This window comes from Dromiciops gliroides, chromosome 2, assembly GCF_019393635.1.
Source record: "Dromiciops gliroides isolate mDroGli1 chromosome 2, mDroGli1.pri, whole genome shotgun sequence".
NCBI classification, from domain to species: domain Eukaryota; kingdom Metazoa; phylum Chordata; class Mammalia; order Microbiotheria; family Microbiotheriidae; genus Dromiciops; species Dromiciops gliroides.
In genome coordinates, this window is record NC_057862.1 from 5,109,257 (window position 1) to 5,132,011 (window position 22,755).

Sequence of the window (22,755 nt, forward strand, 5' to 3'; positions counted from 1 at the left end):
CCGAAATGTGATGGTGTGACAAAATCAAAATTCACTTCTTCAACATACATACACATACACATACATGCACATGCACACACACGCACACGTGCACACGCACACGCCAGACAAACTTCACAAATTGTAGAAAGAGCACTATTTGAGGAGTCAGGAGCCTTGGGCTCTAGTCTCACTTCTGGCTCCATTTAGCACGTGATATTGAGCTCTCTGGGACCTCAGTTTCCAAAAATGAAAAATAGAGTTTGGCCCAGACAACCTCTCAAGTGCCTTCCGGCTCTGAACAGATTATGTGAGTCAATGAATCTAAAGAGTAGGTTGTCAAAGGCCAAAGAAAGACTTCAAACGTGAGGGTCTCCCCTGTCCTGTGCTGCACTGGGGTGGCAGGAGAGGGTGACAGGGGTTGACCCATTAAAAGTGTCTAGTTTCTCACCCTTAGCTGCCCAGACAATAGAAAGAATCCTAAAAGAAGGCAGGCTTGGGGAAAGGGAGAGGGGCAGGGGGCGAAGGGCGGGCGCTAGAGGAGGGGCGGGGGCTCTTGGAAGCCTGCTCCCGCCCTGCTCTCACAACCTGGTGACTGGAGGAAGGCGCCAGGCAATGCGGGCTGTGCGAGCCCGGAGCTCTCCCTGGTCCTGGAATGGGCTACTTGCTATGGACATATCGGCGGCGCTTTCCTGCCACCTAGTGTTTGCTCCGGGCGAAGATTGCTCGGCGTCTGAGTCTGTTAATGCGGTGTACGGCTCCCTCTGGTGGAAATCGAGTGTCACTGTTGCCAACGGTTCACATTTGTTTAATTCAAGTGGGATGTAGCCTTCGGCCTTATTAGCTACATTTTAAATCAACTTCCCTTTGCTTGGAACTTTTCTTTAGTGAAATTAAGGCCCCACACTTCCAACTAATAATGTTCACAGTCCTTAATTTACAAAAATGGAAGTCCTTGTTATCTGTTCTTGACCAAAATTGATCTTAGAAGTGATTCATTCAATATTAGGTACAAAAGTGTGCAAGGGTATGGTGTCCCTATTGTCCTATCCACTGTCTAATGCCATCCCCAATACCACCCTTCAACTAAGGCAAAACAAGAAGGTGGAAATTGGCTTGTGTTACTGCCATAGAGAGGAGAGAAAGCTTACCTAAAAATACACAAACTACAAATTATCACAGACTTGAGGTTGAGATCAATGGCAAGCAGCTCAACAAACACTATTAAGCCCTATGTGCCATGTGCTATGCTAAATGATGGGGATATAGATATAAAAAATAGTCCCTGTCTTTAAGAAACTTATATTTTACTGGAAGGGATGCCTCTTGGTCTTAGTTTTCCCATTTGTATAAAGGTTGGGGGGTGGAAGGGGGAGAGCAGAATGAAACAGGGAAATGCACTGACTCCGGAGTGAACAGACATGTGTTCCAATCCCACCTCTGATACTTGCCATTATGATCTTGGACAAACTGCTTTTCCTCCCTGAAACCTAATTTCCTTATATATAAGATGAAGTCGAACTCCCTGACCTCTGCTTCTCTCTTCTAACTCCAGTCCTATGAGCATATGATTCTTCTAAATCTCCTGATCACAGTATAGATCTTATCTTTTGTTTCACTTTTACTTCAAGATGTTTGTTTCTGAAGTGATTGATTATTACATATTGATCCAAAATAAGGGAGATTCCAACTAATTACTACCTGACTAGTCTGCTTGTGTGTGTGTCTCCATGTTTGTATTTATTTAGGTCCAGACCTGAGATTTCTTCCTTGCATACAATTCCTTCCATAGAGGCCACTGTCACTTACTAACCAGGTGACCTTGAGGTTAAGTGACAATCTCAGTTAAGTGACTTTGCCCGAGGACTTTCTTCACCTATAAAATGAGGATGGAGTAGATGGCCTCTGATGTCCTTTTCAGCTCTTGATCTCTCCACAGAAGATCAGCAACTCTTCAGGAAGTTATAGTCTTCAAAAGTGGCCTGGGAAACATTGATATTCGGTTACATGCCCATTGCTAGTATGTGTCACAGTAGGATTTGAGTAGGTCTTCCTGGCTTCAAAGCAGCCTTCTATTCACCATGCCATGTTGCCACTTAGAATTGTATATTAGCATATCTGGTATCACACTTCTCTTATTTATTTCCTGTAGGTTATCTTGAATCTAAATCCTGACCCTGTGGATAAAGCACCTGCCCTGGATTCAGGAGGACCTGAGTTCAAATCCAGCCTCAGACACTTGACACTTACTAGCTATGTGACCCTGGGTCACTTAAACCTAATTGCACGACAAAAAAAAAAAAAAATCCTGACCCTTGTTTTTTGTAAGGCCAGGAAAGGATGGACTTGGCAGCAATCCTGCAAAGGAACTGCTCATCAGTAACACTTATTTAGTACTGGGTGTACAAACTCCTAAGGATGGTGGTCAAGTATTTCCACTATGTGGCTCCAACCTTTCTTCCCAACCTTGTTCTACACAATCTCCCCTTAAGCCCCATCTACATTCTGGCTATCTCTCATCTCCAGGTATTCACACCAGCCATGCTCCACACCCAGAATGTAGTCCCTCCTCTCTTCATCTTTTCCTTCAAGACCCATCCTAGGTTCTTCCAAGAAGCCTTTCTTGAGCCCCTCAGGTACAAATATTCTCTTCCTCCTCAAATCAGCTTCTAAGACTTTGTCTAAATTCTCTCCTCTGCCTCACCCTATATTCAGATGTCCTAGTCTTCACCCCAAGCTTACTTTAGTTGTAAGCCTCCTGATGGAAGGGACTATTTCATTTTTCACCTTTGTAGAACTAGCCCCTCACTACATTTCTCCTCTGAGGACTCACTTCATTGTGATAGTGACCTTTCTTGAAGGCCTAACACGTAGTACTTAATGGTTGTTAATCCAATCAGCACAATGACCAACTGTGATTCTAGAGGCCAGATGATAAAGAATGCTGCCTATGATCTGATAGACTGAGGCAAAATGTTGGTGGTGGTCAGTCATTTTTCAGTATTACCTGACTCTTGGTTTGGGGTTTTCTGAAGTGGTTTGCCATTTCCTTCTCCTGCTCATTTTACAGAGAAGGAGGCAAACAGGATGACATGTCACGCAGATAGTAAATGTCTGAGGTTAGATTTGAACTCATGAAGATGAATCTTCCTAACTCCAGGTCGGGCACTTTATGCACTAGGGCAGCACCTAGCTGCTCTAATAGGCAGGATGAGGCACATTTTTTTGGACATCGTCAATGAGAGAATGTTTTGCTTGACTATACATATTTATTATAAGGCCTCTCCCCCTCCCCTCCCCCCAAAAAATAGTAGGAATAAAAGTTATTTTTGTTCACTGAAAACATATTTCTTTTTTAAATTAAGTAATTTCTTTTTTTTAGTTTTCAACATTTGTTTAGATAAGATTTCCAATTTCAAATTTTTCTCTCTCCCTCCCCTCCCCCCCTCCCCTAGACAGCAGGTAATCTGATATAGGTTTTATATATATATATATATATATATATATATGTGTGTGTGTGTGTGTGTGTGTCTATATATATATTTAAAAACATTAAACATATTTCTGCATTAGTCACGTTATAAGAGAAGAATCAGAGCAAAAAGGAAAAACCTCAAAAAAGAAAAACAACAGCACCAAAACCAAAAGAAATAGTATGGTCCACTCAGCATCCATATTCCGCAGTTCCTTTTTTTCTGGATTTGGAGAGCCTTTTCCATCATGAGTCCTTTGGAACTTTCTTGTACTGTTGTATTGCTGAGAAGAATCTAATCCATCACAGTTGATCAACACACAATGTTGTTGATACTGTGTATAATGTTCTTCTGGTTCTGCTCATCTCACTCAGAATCAGTTCATGCAAGTCCTTCCAGGTTTCTCTGAACTCCTCCTGCTCATCATTTCTTACAGCACAATAGAATTCCATTACATTCATATACACAGCTTGTTCGTCCATTCCCCAATGGATGGGCATCCCCTCAGTTTCCAATTCCTCGACACCACAAAGAGAGCAACTGTAAATATTGAAAATATATTTCTTAAAGTAACAAATAAGTTCTTGTTGACATTTGCCGTGTTAAAGTTTATGCTCCATGTATGGGCTCTTCCAGGCCATCTCAGGCTACAAAATTTTCAGGTGTGGGCCTGGTGATGGGCTAACAGTCATCTGTCATCCAAGGTCCCAACAGAGAGGTTGGTCACAGGGTAGCGAATGCTTTGGGCCACAGCAATTCTCAAAAATCATCTCTTGCATTATAAGGGGCCACAATCTACATTAATAGAGGGAATGATACTACCAAGAGCACCTTTATCATGGAATCCAGGGCCTGGAACATAGGCATTTATCAAGGAATTTAATTCTGAATTGAAATGAATTTATTAAATACCTGTTAGAGGTATTGAATGGCCAAGTGGATAGAGCTGGATGCTGAACAAGAAAGAATTGGATTTGAGTCCTGCCTCTGACACAGAATGGCTGTATGACCCTGAGGAAGTCACTTAGCAAGTCGGTTTTAGAGAAGGTGCTCACCCAGATCAGTAGAGGGAGTTTTCCCACTTGGGAGTTCCCCACATCAATGCAATCACAGGTTCAATCCCATCACGGTGCTTGACAGCTTAGAAGTGCTGAGGGTATAAAGACCAAAATAAAAACAGTTCTGGCCCTCAAGGAGTTTACACTCCACTGGAAGGATGTCCTCGGATTAGTAAATACAAAGTATGTGCAAAGTAAATACAATATCAATTCAGGAATGGCCCTAAGGTCTAGAGGGAGGGGGGAAGGGCATCCCTCCTGGAGGAAGGGACACACACCTGCAGTATGGGGACAGGAGTGTCCTTAATGGCTTCTCTGTGGCAAGGCAGCACCTGAGACATGGACCCTGGGTCGGAACAATCTGGAATTGAATCCCACTTCTGACACCTGCTAGCTGTGTGATCATGGACAACCCACATAGCCTGAGTCTCAATGTTCTCCTTGGTAAAATGCCAAGGACACTACATCACTTTTATCACGAGTTGTGGTGAAGATCAGATGAACTCGCCAATCCATCAATAACCATTCAATAAGTGCTTACTATGGGCCAGGCATTGAGAATATGAAAAAATCAAACCATCTCTGTTTCTTTCAAGCACGTAGAATGGGTGTGAAGTGCTTTGTAAACCTTAAAAGCACATATAAATATCAAACATTGTTGTGCTACCTGCCTCTCAGGGTTGCTGAAAGAAAAGTGCTTTGCAAGCCTTGAAGTCTAATAGAAGTCTGAGCTCTGTCACCAGGACTTGGCATCAACTCAGTCTGGCAGCTTCCTTCTATCCTGTTCATCTACACACAGACAACCAGCATTCTCAAGTGACCTTAGCCCCTTTCTGTCATTAAAAAAAAAAAAGATTGGATCAACTAATTGATTGACACAAAGTAAGGCCATCATGGGCATGTACTGTTGTAAGAAGCAGTTTTGTAGTGTAGTGGTTAGAGGGGCTGTGTGACATGGATATATTATTTAACTACTCAGTTAAGTGCCTCAGTTTCTTCATCTGTAAAATGGAGATAACATCCATGCTGACCACCACCCCCAGGGTTATTTTGAGTATCAAATGAGATAGATAGGTAAGTGCTTTGCAAAATTAAATGTCAGCTATCAATTATATTTGATCTTCCTTTCAAAATGTGTGGCCTTACACATTATAAATATACATCAAGGGGCAGCTAGGGGGCGCAGTGGATAAAGCACCAGCCCAGGATTCAGTAAGACCTGAGTTTAAATCCAGCATCAGACACTTGACACTTACTAGCTGTGTGAGCCTGGGCAAGTCACTTAACCTTCATTGCCCCTAAATAAACAAACAAACGAATGAACAAACAGACAGACAGACAGACAGATATAGATAGATATATAAATGAATGAATAGAGATAGATAGATAGATAGATAGATAGATAGATAGATAGATAGATAGATAGATAGATAGATAAATGTCCATCAAGGTATAGCCTCCTTAACATTGTCCCAACTGAAATGATTTTGCTATAATATTGTTAACATAAAAAACAAACCCCACCATAACATTGCAGTTTCATTCAGCCAATTATCTGACCCCCAGATGAGATAACTAGCAACATTCTGGAGGTTTAAGCTACTGGCTCAGCATTAACTCCCTTAAGTATCCATCTACACACCACAGCCGTGTCACTAATGACGTGTACATGAACTCACCAAGGCAGCATTTGAGGACTAACAGATCCCTGCCATGTTGCTTCACACAACATCATATTCTCATGAAATCAGTTTATGTTGTTGGGGGGGTAGCCCTGTATAGTGGCTGTAAACAATACATTTCATGTGACCAAAACATGTCCTTAAATGCTTTAAGGACTTCATCAGAATAGGCACTTCACACTTCACTAATACAGAACATGCTCCGTCTAGAGGCAGCTAGGTGGCACAAAGGATACAGCACTGGTCCTGAAGCTGAGAGGACCTGAGGTCAAATCTCACCTCAATTGCCTTAGGCATCCTGAGCCTCATTCCTGATATGTATCTTTTTTCCCTTTTTTGTGAGATAATGAGGGTTAAGTGACTTGCCCAGGGTCACACAGCTAGTAAGTGTCAAGTGTCTGAGGTTGGATTTGAACTCAGGTCCTCCTGAATCCAGGCCTGGTGCTTTATCCACTGTGCCACCTAGCTGCCCCCGTCCCCATATATATCTTGCCACTGGACCCAGATGGCTCTGGAGGAGAGAGTGAGGTTGGCAACTTTGCATAGCCCTGCCTCACTTTAAAATCCAACTCACTACAAGTCATGACATCACATCACCTCCCGAGGTCATGGTCTTCTTCAAGAATGAAGGACAGGGGTGGGTAGGTGGCACAGTGGATAAAGCACTGGCTCTGGATTCAGTAGTACCTGAGTTCAAATCCGACCTCAGACACTTGACACTTACTAGCTGTGTGACCCTGGGCAAGTCACTTAACCCCCACTGCCCTGCAAAAAAAAAAAAGAATAAAGGACAAACATTACCATGGTCCCTCTCCCACTTAAGCTGAGTCTCTAAGCGATGGTCTTTGTGGGTTGCCTGGGTATGAAGCTTGGATGAGACCCTGGGCCTTACTGGAAATCTTCCCAACTCAATAGAAATTACCAAAGCTTGTGCATCATTGACATAGCTGCTGAAAATCCAGTGTCCTCTTTCATGATGTCACATTAAAGGAAAATGGAAGCAAGTGACTGTGAAAGACTGACTTTGGGCTCCCTGAGCCCAAAGGTCTGAGCAGTTGACTTACATAAAACCAAAAAGGTTTCTGTGGCTCAGGCATCTGGGGAGCCCTTAATTTCAATATGAGAGCAAAGCAAAAAGGAACTGTCCTGGAAGACGTCTCTGACCTAAAAGGATCCTGTTGACTAGAATTTTAGCACTGGATGGTGCTTAATTCTCCTCCTCATCCCACACTGAAAAGTGTGAGGGACTCCTAGGAGACAGTACTCTTGGTGAGTGAAGCATTCTCTCAAATTCTCAATCCTGAGCTGCACAGGTCAGCTCCACCAGGCATACAACTAACATGTATTATGTGCCTATTATGTGCCAAGCACTGTGCTGAGCACACCGGATAAAAAGGCAAAAGACAGTCCCTGCCTTCGTGAGAGAAGACAAAACACAAAAGGAAGTTAAGGGATGGAGGAGGCACTAAAGAGTACCTGGTGCTTAAAGGCATGATGGCCCATGTAGTCAAAACCAAGCAGAGCCTCTGATGGAAAATGAAGAGTTAGCTGGAAACTCTAGATCCTGCCTTCATCAAAGAAAGGTTTGAGAAAGTCTATGCTCCAGGAGGCAGAGCCAAGGTGGTGGAGGAAAGGCATTAAGTACTCAGAGCTCCTGACACAATTACTCCAAAAAGCTCAAAACACAACCGTAAGACAACCCTTGGAGCAGCTGAACCTACAAAAAGACGGGCTGAGATTATTTTCCTGCCAAAGAAGTCCTAGAAGTTAAGCAGGAGGGGGTGCTAGGCTGAAAGTGGAGTCCAACCCCATGATTGTGCTGACACAGATCTAGCCCCAGGCAGGCTGCCCCAGAGAAACTTATCCCTGAGCCTCTGAACGAGCTGCAGCACCAGCATCTTCTGGAACTAAGTTCACAATCAGGTGAGAGGACTGTCCTACCCCAGTGGGGAACCAGGAAGAAATGGTGAGCAGCAAGAGGCCCAGGTGGGGGAGGGGCACGGGCTTGTCGGAAACTAACAACCACAGCACACAATGTTTTGCCGCCTGGTTAATTACCAAGTTGGCCTGTGATTATCTACAGACCAGAGAACAGGCCAGGTGAGTGAAGAACCTGTCCTTCCCTTAAATTGTTAATATCTGGGACCCGTGAAGCTTGGGACTGTAGCTTGGAAGCGGGGCCCCACTGTAAGAGTTAAAAGTCAAGTAAAATACAGGCAAGATGAGAAGGCAGAGAAATTTGTGAACAATAGAAAGCTTCTTTAGTGACAAGCAAGATGGAGGTGCACCCTCAGAAGAGGATAGCAACATCAGGGCCCCTACATCCAAAGCTTCCAAGAAAAGTATGAATTGGTCTCAGGCCGTAGAAGTGCTCAAAAAGGACTTTGAAGATAAAGTAAGAGAGGTAGAGGAAGAAATGGAAAGAGAAAGAAGAGAAATGAGAGTGATGCAGGAAAGTCATGAGAAAAAAGTCAACAGTTTGAAAAGTCAAATGGAAAAAGAAACACAAAAGCTCTCTGAAGAAAATAATTGACTAAGAATTAGGACTGAACAAGTGGAAGCTAGTGACTTTATGAGAAATCAAGAGACAATAAAGCAAATCCAAATGAACAAAAAAACATAGAGGTCAATATGAAATATCTTCCTGGAAAAACTGCTGTAGATATCATTTGGAAATTATTGGACTATCCGAAAACCATGATCAAAATAAGAGTTTAGACATCATATTCCAAGAGATTGTAAGGGAAATTTGTCCTGATATTCTAGAAGCAGTTCTTTGTTCACTGTGTCACCTAGCTGCACCATGATGACTTCTTTAGGGTAAAATTGAGGGGGGAGAGGAATACACTGGAGGAGGGGAAAGGGGAGAGGTAGAATGGGGTGAAATCACATGAAAGAAATAGGAAAGGTCTTATGGAGTGGAGGGGAGAGAGGTGGGGGAGGAGTGGGGAAGTGAATGAACCTTATACTTATCAGAATTAGTTCAAAGACTTTAATTTCATCAGAGTTGGCTCAAGGAGGGAATAAAATATACACTCAATTTGATGGAGTAATCTATCCAACCCTACAGGAAAGTAGGAGGGGAAGGGTATAAGGAGGGAGGGATGAAAGAAGGGAGGGCAGATCAGGGGAGGGGGCAGTCAGAAGCAAAAAACTTTTGAGAAGGGATGAGGTAAAAGAAGATAGAAATAGAGTAAGTATCATGGGAAGGGAATAGGATGGAGGGAAACAGCTAACAATAGTAATTGTGAAAAAATGTTTGAAGCAGAGGCAAGAGTAATGTAAGATGGTGACGACGGTTGATGATGGATTGATGGATCGATGATGACTGGAGGAAAATGAGAATTGATTGACAATAATGAGGATTGACTGAGGATAATGATGAGGATTTGCAGATGATGAATGATGACTGATTGATGATGATGACAAAACATATGGTACTTATTTTTCTAGGCTATTGTGAAGAAAATTCTTTGTCAAGTTTAAGGTACTATATAAAAGTTATCAGGGCAGCTAGGTGGCACAGTGGATAGAGCACCAGCCCTGGAGTCAGGAGGACCTGAGTTCAAATCTGGCCTCAGACACTTAACACTCACTGGCTGTGTGACCCTGGGCAAGTCACTTAACCCCAATTGCCTCACCTAATAATAATAATAATAATAATAATAATAATAAAAGTTATCTATTACCGTTGTTGCAATAATCAACCTTATGGGTTCATTGTAAGAAAATCTCTCTTTAAACTACTATATAAATGTAATTTACTATAAAAAAAAAATGATGAGCAGGATACTATCAAAAGACCTGGAGGGACCAGCATAAGCTGTTGCAAAGTGAAATCTACTGTATACAAAATAACAGTAATATTGTGAGATGATCTGATGTGAATGACTTGGTTATTTTCAGCAATTCAATGATCCAAGACAACTCTGAAGGTCTTATGAAAAATGCAATCCATCTACAAAGAGAGAACTGATGGTATTTGAATACAGATTGAAACATAATTATTTTTGTTAGTTACTTTATTGTAAACAAAAAAAATGAGCAGGATGCTATCAGAAAAATCTGGAAAGCCCTCCATGAACTGATGCAGAGTGAAATGTACTGCATACAAAATAACAGCAATAGTGTAAGTATATCTGCCGTTAATTACTTGGTTATTTTCAGCAATGCAATGAATGATCCAAGATAACTCTTAAAGGCTTATGAAAATTGCAATCCATCTACAGAAAAAGAACCGATGGTATCTGAAAACAGGTTGAAGCATAATTTTTTTGATAGTTCCTTAATCTGAAGTTTTGTTTTTGTCTCTTTTCTTTTACAACCTTGCTAATGTGGAGATGTTTTGCATGACTACTCATGTATAACTTATATTGAATTGCTTGATTTCAAGGGAATGGGGTGAGGAGGAAGGAAGGAGAAGTTGGAACACAAAGTTTTTTTAAAATTGTTGTCAAAATTTGTCTTTAAAAGTAATTTGGAAAAAATAAAATGCTAAATAAACATAAAAAGTCTATGCTCCCCCTTCTAACCCTTCAGGGAGGAGAGGAGACAGAGAGTTAAGAAGGTGCTGAGTATCAACAACTGTGCTATGAGATGTCAGGGGATCAGAACATTCTGGAGTTGACCGAGCAGAAGGATAGAGCGGGATATGTTGGAGAGAACAGAGAGAAAGTACTAGCATTAAGAGGGCTGGGAAAGGCTCTGTGTAGAAGGAAGGACTTTAGCTGAGACTTGAAGGAAACCAAGGAAGATGGGAGGCGGAGATGAAGCGAGAGCCTCATGCCCAAGGCACAGCCAGTGAAAATGTACTGAGTAAAAACTAGATCTCAGAGTACATGGCCGGGGCGGCAAGGGGGTGCAGCAGATAGAGCACCAGCCTGGAGTCAGGAGGACCTGAGTTCAAATCCGGCCTCAGACACTTGACACTTACTAGCTGTGTGACCCTGGGCAAGTCACTTAACCCTCATGGCCTCGCATAAAAACAAATAAAATAAAGAGTACATTGGAGTAAATAAGGTATTAAGAAAAGCATCAAGGTAGAAAGGGACCCCCTTATGAGGGTCTTTAAAAGACAAATAGAGGATTTTATATTTGATGCTGGAGGAAACAGGGTTAGGGTTCCCCCAAGGAAGACAACGCATTTATGCCTTCTGGCCCAGTGTAATTCTTATGCCAGGATTTCCATAAATTCCAGAATCTAGAATTGGGGAAAACCTCCGAAGTCTAACCGAATCCCTCTGACAGACGTCCTCTGCAAACTGGAGGGTGCCTGGGAAGCCTTCCTTATAGGCTCCCAATAGCCCTGGCGCGCCAGCCAAGCATTCAAGACCCCTCTTGTGTCTTCTTCTTGCGGAGTGACCAGCCCAACCCCTTTTCTGCTCCCACACATGCCAAGTCCCCAGAGACGCGCTGGGGGGCGGGCCAGGGCTGAAGAGACGTTAGAGACCAACTAGGCCTCGTCCCACAGATTAGGAGACTGACGCCTGTGGTCACCCAGGGTTTGAAGTCGGGGAGCCAGTGCTGCCTCCACGTGGGAGGAACATGGAGGTTGGAGGGTGACTCCCTCCACTTCCTGTCTTCAGGAAAACCAAAGGCCTTGAACGGCTTCTAAGCCTGGTCTCAGTGGCCATCTGAGCCCCCCCAACGCAGCCGCTCCAGCTGCGCCCTAGTCACTCTGGCCCCGCAGGTGGGGCTAAGCCTGAGGATGGAGAGAATGACAGGCAGCCAGGCGTGCCTTATCGGGAGAGGCAGAGCTTTCTCGCACAGCTTCGTGTTGGGTGTTTCCTCTCTGCTAGCTCAGACTAGATTCTTGGTAGAAGCCACACAGACCGACCCCGCACCAGGCCTCTGGGCAGGACCTCGAGGCCCATCGCGGCCCCTGGACGCCTTCTGGGAGGAAGGTCTTGAAGAGATCGCGCTGCCTCCAGGCGGGGCGCCCCTTCTTCCTCCACTGGTCACCGGGTCCTCCTGTCCTGACACACAGGGAGCTTCCTGGGAGTGAATCACGGACACGCCCCAGCCAGATTCAGCCAAACCCCCTTCTACCAGCAGCCCCACAGAAGTGGGGAAGGCCTAGATCTGGATACAGGAGGCCTGGCTTCAGCCCTCAGCTGTGTGACATTCCGGGAAATCCCCATCATTCTCTGCTTCCCAGTTATCCAACAATAAAATGGGGGGGGGGTAGCCTAAAGGAGCTCTGAAGTCTCTCCCATCTTTAGATCCTGTGAGCTCTCTATTACAAAACCAAAGGGAGAAGGGGGAAAGGAGAAAGGAAAGGGCACAAGGGGGAGGGAAGGGAAGAGGAAGAGGGGAGAGGGGAGAGGGGAGAAGGCAGAGGAGAGAAGGGAGAGGGGAGAGGGGAAGGGGGAGAGGGGCACCCTGGGTTGTCCGTGCTGTATTCCACCACACAGAGGCAGCCTCTACCTAAAGAAGACATGCTGGAATCGTCTGTCAGCAGAGAGCTGCTGGTCCTGCCTCGGTGCTGGCCCCACTGGGTACCCCCTCCCTTCTAGGGCCCTAGTGCTCTCATAGGGAGGGAGCCTCCCAAATGAATTGGGCAGCAAACTGGGCAGCATCTCCAGCCCCCGGGACTAAAAGTCAGAATGCTCCCGTGAGGAGGAAGAAAAGGAGCCATTCCAAGTGATGCACTGCAACAGCCCGGGTTATAGTGAGGCCCCAGTCATGTCTCCCCGCTGGGGCCCATCTGCTTGACAGGCAGCCAGAGTCAAGAGGATCGTCTGTGGCAACAGTGGGACAAAGCTGAGCCTGGGGAGGTCAGCCCGGTACCACATCCTAGCTAGCCAAGGACCAGCCACCCAGCCCATAATCAGTGAGTGCCACAAAAACACTCCATCTATTTCTCCACCTTGAGAGTGTTGAGGGTAGAAACTCTTGTCATTTTTTTGGATCCCCAGCCCTTAGCACAGTGCCTGGCATTTAGCAGGTGCTTAATAAATGCTTGGACAACCATAGGGGGTGACAAGAGGAAGGAACCAAAGGTGTCTTCAAGCTTTCCCAATAACTCAGGCTCAGAGAAGCCTGAGAAAGGGAAGGTCACTTCCAAAAGGACCTGGGGCTGGCAGGGGGAGTGGGATGAAGCCCACCGTTAGGCAGACAGCCAGACCCAAGCCCTGGCTCTACTTCTTCCTACCTTTGGGTCTCCTGGAGCAAAGGAGGGAGTTGGCACAAGTCTAAAAGATAAAACCTGTGAAGATGAAACGCGCCACTCACCTCCTGAAGGAGAGAGATGAACTTACAATGCAGAAGGACAAACATCTTCAGACATGGCTGAGATGGATTTGTTTTGGCAGACGATGTAGTGATGGTGAGGGCTTTGGGGGCTTCTGGGGAAGGGGGAGGCATCATTGGCTCAGTTGGAGTGAGGGAGGGAGACCAAACAAAACCTCTTTGAAGGACACTTTTGCTATGCTACACATTTGGGGGGAAATCTAAAAGTAACATGATGGGCTTCAATAAGTGATTTCTAGGACCTTTCTACCACCGTGTGCCATGATCACAGGAGAAAGAGAATGTCGTACTCAAAGGGAGCCACCTAATGGTGAGGCTGGAGCCCAAGTCTCTAGGGCAGAGGTGCCTCTCCCCCCACCCCAACACATTTTCACTTCTTATTTCAAAGAAAGTGTGATCTGAGCAGAAGTCTCTTGTTAGCCCTCGTTGATCCAGCCTCTTGGACCTGTCCTGCCTCTCTGTGCTTGGGCTCCCTGTGGATTAATTCCTTAATGTTCCCAACAAAGGTCCCACCTTGCAGGATTCTAGTGTTATAAATATAGGAGAGGGGCAGCTAAATGGCGCAGTGGATAGATCACCGGCCCTGGAGTCAGGAGTACCTGAGTTCAAATCCGGCCTCAGACACTTAACACTTACTAGCTGTGTGACCCTGGGCAAGTCACTTAACCCCAATAGCCTCACTTAAAAAAAAAAAAAAACAAATAAATATAGGAGGGGTGGTGGCAATGCCCTAAGCAGTCTAAAATCCATATTGAAATACATAGGTTCAAAGTTGAACAATCGCTCTGGATACATAGCACTTATCTATGAAATTACATGTTCTGTTGAATTGAATAATTCCTTCAATTTACTAGATGTATCAGAAAGCTATTCCAACCCACATACATTCCCAGAAATAAACATTTGAAATCTGTGCAGAGAAAACCAATTTATCTGCCGAATAGAATCAAGTCGTTTCTGTTTGGAAATCAAAGAGTTTGTGCTGCATTTTGATAAGAAGAACCAGTTATCAAATTTAAGGAAACTGATTTTAATTTAAAAATTAAGACAGGAATTAGATTTCATATTTAAATGGTGGCTTAATTAAGCTTTTAAAGTCTAATTTGACCAAAGGGATAGTATTTTTTGGATAATCTTCTCTAATGAGGGAGGTAACGATTAACAGAGATAAGTGCCTGGAATAGATTGTAATTCACTTTTAGAGATTAATTAAAACTTGTTTTCATGGTGAAGACACGGTTTTCTTTAACAAGGAGACTCATTAAAAGCAGATTCTCTAATTACCAAAATACACCTAATACTTTAAAACCGAGTGTCAATTTCAACGCTATGCCTCTGATCGAACAAATGGCCCTTTTGGGGGGAATGGCTTCTGTACAGGAACATTGTTGATTCTTCCTTCTTTGCAAACCTGTCGTGTATGTGGACACGTGGACGTGCCCCCAAACTGCCCTGCTTGGTCTACTAAGATCAACAGACATGGAAGCACTCAGGAAGATGGACTTGAAACTCAAGCACAGGCCTTCAGGCACAGTGAGTGGGATTCAGCGCTTCAGCGTACAGGTCACACAGCCATGGTCAGACCTGGACCTTGTCAGGGCCCTGAGAAAACAACAAGATGGCATGGCAGGCTGATTAAATTCTTGACTGTTTTCTCTGAAGCTTTGTGATCTGCACTTATATACTCAGTCCCATTCATCTAAATCCTCCAAACTTGGGAGTTGCCATCTTGCTGAAGTGGGGTCCAGTCATCAGAGCACCAAGCATAGGAACTCTGCCCACTGCCAACCCGCATGGAGGCCTAATAGACTAGCTTCTGGACATGTTCATCGTATGTAATGGAGGGGCCATGCACAGGTACTGTGACTATCTTCTGTCCCAGAACTCTGTGGAGAAGAGCCTTTTCATTGGCTGCCAAGCCAGAACACAGGGACAAAAGACTCCTCCCCTTCTTATCATGAAGCCCATGAATGCATGGCCCCCCGGGACAGGCGGTCTGGGGCTGGGACTGACTCCTTCTGCTGGAGTCTTTTGTCCTTTGGTGCAAAGCCTGGTGAAATCTCCAAAGTGTGGAAGAGACACTGGGGGTCCATTGGCCGAGGTAGGTGTGATCCCTAAACAATGGCCTGTTTGGCTCCGCTCAGTAATGGATCCACCAAGCAGCGAAGACGCTGTGTCCTACAAGCAAGGGAACAGTTCATCCATCAGCCATGCACACACACCATTGAGTGGCAAGCAGGGGCCAAAGTACAGAGGAGAAAGTGGAACTCAATTCAGGCCAGCCATACTTGGTTTCTTGCCATATTTTTAGCACGTCTTTCTAAAAGCTGACCGGGGTTAACTGCTTATGGATGAGGTTGACAAAGATCAACTAGTCAGCTGATGCTTATGAGTAGCAAATGACATTGGGGCACTAGTCACTGGTAAGAGGTATCAGGAGAAGGCGCCAGAAGGAAGTCGGCTGACAGCACTAGACCCCCACTCAGGCCCCTCACAGCCAGCCTCCTAGTACACACTTGGGCTCCTATGCATGCCCTCAGGACGAGCCCTGAGATGGTCAGAAGTCTCTGAACAGCGAAGCACTGGAGGTTCACTTTGCCCTATCACGGCACAGAGAGAAGATAAGAATATGGTGGCACTTGGCTTATGGGACCCAGCTTCCCATCTCCCTATAGAAAAGGGGACCCCCAAGGAGCCATGACGCCATATGGACAGGTTGTTTTATGGTGCCCTGGGGTGACGAGGAAACTGTGCCAGGAAAGCAGGGGTCCGGCAGGTCCCATTGACTGCTCTGTCTCCCACAAGAGAAGGAAAGGAGGCGTGGGCCTGATCCAGTGGAGATAGGAGTCCTATCCCGGCGCCTAACTTGTACATGATGATTAGAAAGCTTAGTAACAACCTGAAAAGATTTAAACACTCTGGGAAAGTCGATTCTTAACATCTGGGAAGCTCCACTAGGAGGCTTTTCCCGTCTTCAAACCTTTGCCATTCCAAAAACTGCTCCTAGTTTGGCCCTAAGGATGTCCAGTTCCCCTCCCTGGTGACAGCATTTCAACAGTTTGAAGTCATCGTCCCTTCCCCACCCCCAGTCTTCTCTTCCCCAAGCTAAAGAAGCCCACTTCCTTCCACTGTTTTAGATGGCAAAGGCCCAAGGCCCAGTCCCCTTCTGCACTGCCCTCCTATGGCTAGACTCGCTAAAATGTGCTTACAGTAGAATACAAGACCAGGGCAGTAATACGAGACTGTCGCCTTCTTGTCCCTGAATGCTAGGCTCATCGTCAAAAGGCAGGGCTGCCCGGTGGATGGAGGACCAGCCTCAGACCGAGGAAGCCCTGGCTTCAAGGCCACGCTGATGGTCACTCAGGGTGTCTGACCTCTCAGTGCCCCAGGCAGCTGCCCACCACTGAACTCCAGCGCCGATGGGCTGCTGAGCCACATCAGTGTGGGCAGTTTCCGTATGGGAGTTCTCTGCCTTCCTGACTAAAGCCCAGGTCCAGCTTCCTCGTGAAGATGATGACAAGTCATTAGCATTTATACCATACTTTAGGGCTGGCAAAGTACTTTGCACACGGTGTCATCTGATCCCCACCACAACCCTGGGAGGGAAGTGCTTTTATCTTCCTTCTGAAGATGAGGAAACAGAGACAAACAGAAGTTAAGTGACTTGCCCAGGGTCACTCAGCTACTAAGTATCTGAGGGAGGATTTGGTCTCAGGTCTTTCTGACTCCAAGTCCAAAACTCCATCCACTGCACTCTCTCCCTGCCAACCAAAAAGAGAAAGCAAACTCAATACAACCCAAGAACATATTGGCTTTCTTCATTGCATCATACAGTTGACTTCAATTGAACTAAGTCATTCCAATTTCCCAATCTCACACAAACTGCCGCTTCCTTCATCTTCCAATTGTGAAGTCTTTCTTGAATTCAAGGACGAGACATTTTTTCCCTCTTAAATTATATCTTATGATATTCAACACAGCATTTCAAGCCCATCAAAGTCTTTCTGGATTTTATCTGTCGTATCAACTGTCTCAACCAGTTTTGCCAATTTGTAAGGACGGCACTTCTACTTTTCCCTAAGTCATCACTAAAAAATATTAAGAGCACAGATCCCTGAAGCACATCTTTGGAGACCTCTTTCCAAGCTGACATAGGACCAAACCAATTGCTGAGCCAGGATATTCAACAGGCACCAGATTTATCTGACTATCATCAGCTAGCCCAACTTGCTTCATTTTCCCCATAAGAAGAATTGTTGTCCACTCGTTTCAGTTGTGTCCAACTCTTGGGGTGTTCTTGGCAAAGATACTGCCATTTCCATTTTTAGAGATGAGGAAACTGAAGCAAAGGGGTTAAGTGACTCGCCCAGGGTCACATAGTTAGTAAAGTGTCTAAAGCTGGATTTGAACTCATGAAGATGGGTCTTCCTGGTTCCAAGCCCAGTGTTCTACCCACTGCCCATCAGAATAGTAAGAGCTACTTTATCAAATGCTTTACTCAAATCCAAGTACATTAACTCCATCAGGAGAATGATCCCCTCGTTCACATACCTCCTAGGCAATATTCCCAGGGGCTTTCTTCTCTCCATAAGCAGAGACTCCACCCCAGAGTGACCTCTGCAAGCAAACAGAGTGATCAGCTTTCCAAAGGACAAAGGTCAAGAGGGACTATTCTGAGATTTCTATTTGAGATCCATGACTGAGTTTACAGAAAGAGCACTTTGGAATGACTTGGCTATTCTCAGCAATACCAATGATCCCAGACAACTGCGAAGAACTCGTGATGAAAAACACTATCCATCCCTAGAGAGAGAACTGATGGTGTCTGAGAACAGACTAAAACATCATTTTAAACTTTATTTTTCTTGAGGTTTTTGTTTTCCTTCACAACCTAAGATGGAAATGTTTGGCGTGACTATACATGTATAACCCACATCAAACCGGGGAGAGGGAGGAACCCAACTGTATTAAAAATCGATGTTAAAAATTGTTTTTGCATGTAATTGGGGGAAAATAAAATACTAAAAGAATGTGAACTTCTTGAAGAAAATTTAAAAAACAACAACAAGGAACAATTTGTCATGTTTCCTTATCAAGAACTAGAAACTTAATATGTCATTAGGCCAAAAGTGAGTTACTTTTGAAAAGAAAAAGGCTGCTGGACGTACTAAGAAGTTCATGAAGCTATAAATTCCCATTATTGTGAAGACCACAGAGGCCTTCTTTATTTTATTTTGGGTGAGGCAATCAGAGGTGACTTGCCCAGGGTCACACAGTTAATAAGTATCTGAGGCCAGATTTGAACTTCGGTCCTCCAGACTCCTGGACCAGTGTTCTATCCATTGTCACCTAGCTGCCCCAAGGCCTTCTTCAGAATGCAGTTATTTTAGGCAATTAATATGGTCAGGGATATGGAAGCAGGGAGGGGGGTCATTCTTCTGGCAGGTACATTGCAGGCTGAGCATCTGCTCCTCACCCCTTTGCACTTCAAATACCCCCAAATACCTAAGCAAAAAAACCAGCTTCAATCCCCATCGACAAAGGGTCTTCTGAGCATGACCATCTTCACAAGGCATCTCTGGAAGGCAACTGGGATTCCTCCCACAGACAATAGGTGAACTAGAAGACAACTGAAATCTCTCTTCCATTTCTGAGACTGTGTCATTGTTCTACTTTACCTGTGATGAGTATGTGGCTTCGCCTTTAATAAAATGCCATTACCACCAATCTAGGACGAGTCTGTTATAAGCATTTGGTCGATGCTGGCTGCCATGTCTTCAAATAAGCGTCTCGAATAACATTAGGTCTCATCTGGTGCTCTTCATCTGCAGTTCAGTAAATTTCTCATCACTTGTTCTTCCACTGTAAGAACACTGGCCATGTATGAAGTCAGGGTTAGAACGGTATTAAGAAAGAAAAACAATGTTCCTTCAGGTTGCTTTAGAAATTTAGGTTTAGGGGCAGCTGGGTGGTGCAGTGGATAGAGCACCAGCCCTGGATTCAGGAGAACCTGAGTTCAAATCTGGCCTCAGACACTTGACACTCACTAGCTGTGTGGCCCCGGGCAAGTCATTTAACCCTCACTGCCCGGCAAAAAAACCCCAAATCAACAAAAACAAAAATAGCTGTCCTTGATGTCTACCTATGAAGCAGCAGGGCCACCTTGCTGGAACCACTTCCCAGCCACAGCATGCCCTGGGCAGCCAGGAGGTGAGAGGCAGACCCTTTGCGGCTGCCCCTAATCAATCACACACAAGGGGGATGACATCCCCGAGGGCGTCTGACATAGCCACCTCTGGGGAGATTACACCGAGAGCGTCCTGGGGAGCTCGGGCACATCTTAGAAGAGCATCCGAGATGTCCAGATGGGGAAGGCCTCAAGAGCCTGAGCCAAGAGCTCAACAGACACACGCTTCCCAGGGGATGAACGTCCCTCTGGATGCTTCCTGCTCAGCCCCATCTGGAGGGCAGCGGGGAGAGAAGGAATGGCTTTGGCTGGCTGAGTTTGACATGGAAAAGGTCTATTTTCTGATGTGCAGACTAGAGATCAGAGGACGACTGCTGAATAACCAGCATGGAGGCCACTGAATGCCGGGGAGCTGATGAAGTTCACCAAGTGAGGGAGCTCAGAGCACAAAGAGGGCGGGGGACAGAGCTTTGCGGGACTCTGATAAAGTTAAGGCGTATGACCTGACTAAAGAACCAGCCTAGGACAAGGGAAGACAGAGAGGGAAGAACCAGAAGAGACCGGGGTCACAAAAAAGAGAGGGAAGGTATGTAAGAGGAGGAGGAGGAGGAGATAAAAACCATGAAATGCTGCAGATCAGTCAAAAGGCTCAAGACTGTGATCAGGGCCATGGGATTTGGGAATTAAAAGATCTCTGCTGGGGGCAGCTAGGTGGCACAGTGGATAATTCAGGAGGACCTGAGTTCAAATCCAGCCTCAGACACTTGACATGTACTAGCTATGGGCAAGTCACTTAACCCTAGTTGCCTGGCCAAAAAAAAAAAAAAAAAGATCTCTGCTGGGGGCAGCTAGGTGGCCCAGTGGATAAAGCACCAGCCCTGAATTCAGGAGGACCTGAGTTCAAATGTGGCCTCAGATACTTACTAGCTGTGTGACCCTGGGCAAGTCACTTAGCCCTCATTGCCCCGCCTCCACCCCCCCCCCAAAATACCAAACTATTAACAAAAGTAGGGAATACTCGAAAATACTAGTAAGACAAATACTAGTCAAAGCAACCCTGAGATTTTAATGATGACCAAAGATGGGAATAGTCAATGCTGAAGGGATGGTGGGAAGAGGCACACTGGTACATGATTGATGGAGCTGTGAATCAGCACAACCACGCTGGAAAGCAGTCTGGACTTAGGTAAAAAAAGTAACTCAAATGACCCTCTGACTGAGACTCCACTACTAAGCTGAAAGGTAAATGAATATTAGATCATCCAGGCGCAGGCCTAGCTCACAAGCCTGTGTTTGCCCCCTCTATGAACTCCCAGATGTTTTCTGTGAACTCTAGCTATAGTGTGACCTGGGAAATGTGAAGGAGATCCCTGCTGGGATCTTGACCAGGTCCCTTCTAGGCATATCTCACTGATTAACTGCCTAAAGGTTCCAGGAACTAGCCATTCCTAGGGACTATAAACAATTCCAGGAGTAGTCCTGGGGGGTTGGATCCCCCTCAGGAGTATGTCCTGAGAAACTGTTTGTTCCAACTTCTCTGGGCAGTGATCCTGCACCAACTCATTTGGTGTCAGTCATAGAATGAACCCATCATACAAGCCACTCTTGGTGGCTTCAAGCCACTTTTGTTTAAAGTCCTATATAAGGCAGAGTCAAGCCTCAGCCTCTTTGGAGTCTCACCTGTGGAGAGGACACTCTGCCCGGGATATTCCCAATCGGGACTCTGGGAGGCTATACCGGGACCCCCGGCCCATGGACCCAGAAGTTGGTGCTTCCCCGATTGCGTGATGTATTTCCCTCTAAATATTTACATAGTGAGTGGCTTCCTTTGCTTTAATAGTTACATTGCTAGGCTGCTTACTTTATGGCTGCTGCAAAACGACTGTCTCTTTTCCTGTACTATAATATTAGTTAAATCCAATTTTCTTCACCTGGTGTTGGAGCATCATTTTTGCAGGAGCAAATCCAAACATTAATCTTAACAATACATAGGGTTATGCCCCAAGGCGGCCATTTACTAAGTCTCCATATACCCCAAAATATTTACAGCAGCACTTGTTTGTGACAGCCAAGAATTTGAAACAAAGCAGATGTCCATCCATTGGAGAATGGACAAACTGCAGGTACACGAATACAATGGAGCGTTACTTTGCTGTAAGAAATGACTAATGTGATGAAAAGGGAGAAGTTCTACATGAACTGATGCAGAATGGAGAGCCAAGAGAAGAGACACAAGGGCTACAATATAGAAAAAAAAAAACCAAAGTGAATGTGACAGGACCACAAAGAACAAGTGTGGCTCCAAGGAAAAGCACCACAAGTCCCGGCTCCACAGGACGACGCTGAGAAGGAAGGGCGGGATTTTCAGACGTTTTGAATGGACAGATCACTTAGACTCTTAATGTTTTTTCCTCTTTTCTTTTTTCTTTAGGAAATATCATGTATGATATGGGATGGCTCTCAGGGAAAATATTACAAGAAAACGTGATGTTTAAAAGACAATAAAAACCGGGGCAGCTAGGTGGTGCAGTGGGCCCTGGATTCAGGAGCACCTGAGTTCAAATTCGGCCTCAGACACTTAACACTTACTAGCTGTGTGACCCTGGGCAAGTCACTTAACCCCAATTGCCTCACCAAAAAACAAAAAAAGGACAACAAAAACCTATTTTGTTTTAAAAAAGAGAAATGATTGGTAACCTCAGAAAGTAGAGTTTTAGTTGAATGATTGAAAGCCAGATTACAGAGTTGAGGAGTGGAAGTGGAGGTACCAGGTGTAGCCCACGTTCTCAGGGATGGTAGCACAAAGGGGAAGAGTAACCAGAGACGTTCTGACCAAGAGATGGATTTTTTAAGGCTGGAGAGACATGAGCTCGCAGAAGCCTCAGGGAAAAGTCAGTAGATAGGAAGAGACTGGAGGTCAGATAGTAGGGACAACAGTGAGGAGATGGATCAAAGGCACATGGAGACAGGTTGGCTTTGGCCTGGGGACCAGAAGGAAGGGGGAGTTCATGGAGGAAGACAGACAGAAGAGCAGGGACAGGGCTCATGGCCTCCGTGATTCCGGAGTGGGTGGATGGGGGAGAGGGAGCCATGGGGGCTTGGGGAGGAATGAGAAGCTTTGGGTC